Here is a 2377-nt window from a genome sequence, read left to right as displayed (position 1 = left end):
TAGCTGTTGTTGTTGCTATTGTTGGCAAAATTTGTCTTTCTTTCCTTCTTCCATTTCTTCATCATTGTCTCCTGCTTATTGTAATCATTATTATTCTCATTATTGTTCAGTAGTTTTATTTTTATAACGTGCTTTCACTTCACTACCGAGCGCAGCTCTGTGTGCCTTGGGTATGTGCTGTGGTTTGCTGTGATGCTCTTATTTTTACTGTATTGAAAGTGTTTTGCGTAGGATGTGTGCTGTGCCCAGTAGTGCAATTTTCTGTATGTTGTATATATTTGTAAGTCCTGGTGTTTTTGTTATGTATTTGTCTGAATATTTTTTTAATCATACCTAAGGCACCTACTATGATAGGAATTGTTTCTGTTTTTAGATTCCACATTCGAGTTACCTCTATTTCCAGGTCTTTGTATTTTGAAAGTTTCTCTATTTCTTTTAGGGAAACGTTGTCATTTATTATTATTATTAATATTATTATCATTATTATTATTATTATTATTATTAAGGCAGTGAGCTGGCCGAATCATTAGCGCGCCATGCGAAACGCTTAACACTATTTCATCTGCTGTTACGTTCTAAGTTTAAATTCCACCGAAGTCCACTTTGCCTTTCATCTTTTCAGGATTAATAAATTACGTACCAGTTGTATATTGGGGTTGGTGTGATTGGTTAGCCTCCTCCCTCAAAATTTCAGGCCTTGTGCCTACAGTAGAGATGATTATTATTATTTGAGGCAAGTGAAATCGAACTAAATTTGTAGGAACACTAAACTCAGCTTGCGAAGACCTGTTGAGGCAACCGAATGCGAAATCGTGATGGCACCTGTACCAGTGGAGCACTAAGAGCACCGTCCTAGCGCGATCGTTGCCAGAGCAGCTGTCTGGCTTCCGTGCTGGTGGCAAATTAATAGCACCAGCATGATCATTACCAATGTCGCCTTCCTGGCACTTGTGCCAGTGGCACGTGAAAAGACATTCGAGCAAGATCATTGCAAGTGCCGATGGACTGGCTCCTGTGCAGGTGGCATGTAAAATATACCATTTTGAGCGTAGCCGTTGCCAGTAAGACATTCGAGCGAGATCATTGCCAGTGCTAATGGACTGGCTCCTGTGCAGGTGGCACGTAAAATCCACCATTTCGAGCATGGCCATCGCCAGTACCGCCTGACTGCCCCTCGTGCCGGTGGCACGTAAAAGCACCCGCTACACTCTAGGAGTGGTTGGCGTTAGGAAGGGCATCCAGCTGTAGAAACTCTGCCCGATCAGATTGAAGCCTGGTGTCACCTCCTGGTCCACCAGTCCTCAGTCAAACTGTCCAACCCATGCTGGCATGGAAAGCGGACGTTAAACGACAATGATTATTATTATTATTATTATTATTATTATTATTATTACCTCCGTCTTAGCGGTGGTATTGTTGCTTGTGTTGATGGTGATGGTGATGGTGGTGGTGGCACGAATGATGTTGAAGGTGGTGGTGGTAAGGATGGTGGTATTAGGGATATCATTGTAGTTGGTGGTGGTCACATATTTATTGTCGTTGATGGCAATGGGAAAGCAGGAGGGGGTGGTGATGGAGTTGATAGCAAATGGTAAGGTTGGTTTGTGGAGATGTTGTATGTGGTGATAATGATGATGATGATGATGGTGATGATGATGATGGTTGCAATGTTGGCGTTGTTTTTCTGTTGTCTGTGCGTCCTTGAGAAGAATGATGACATGACAAATGTAACTGCCACAGGAAAGGTTTGTGAACAAATGCAACAACATGTGTTACTGCAACAGCAACTACCACTGCAGCAGCGATCACAACCGCCACTACCACCACCACAACCACAACCATAACCGCAACAACTACCACTACCACCACCACCACCACAACTACAACAATAACTGCAACAACTGCCACCACCACAACATCAGAAACAGCAAATACCACTGCAGCAGCGATCACAACCGCCACTACCACCACCACCACCACCACAACAACAACAACCACAACAAAAACTTGCACCACCACTGCAGCAAAAACAGAAACAACAATTGCCACTGCAGCACCAACCATAACAACCACCACCACCACCACCACAACAACAACATCAACAACAGCAAGAAATTATGAGTTTAAGACTAACAACAACAACAGCTGAAGGAGCAACAACAACAACAACAACAACAAGTAGATCAGCAGAAATACTTTCTGAAACGTTTATAGCAAGAACAACAACACTATATGACGAGAAGGAAATGTAACATGACCAACATCGACAACAATAGTTAGAACAACAGCAATAGTTAGAACAACAACAATAGTTAGAACAACAACAATAGTTAGAACAACAGCAATAGTTAGAACAACAACAATAGTTAGAACAACA

This window comes from Octopus bimaculoides, chromosome 29, assembly GCF_001194135.2.
Source record: "Octopus bimaculoides isolate UCB-OBI-ISO-001 chromosome 29, ASM119413v2, whole genome shotgun sequence".
Classification (NCBI taxonomy): domain Eukaryota; kingdom Metazoa; phylum Mollusca; class Cephalopoda; order Octopoda; family Octopodidae; genus Octopus; species Octopus bimaculoides.
Note: the sequence above shows the minus strand (reverse complement) of the source record.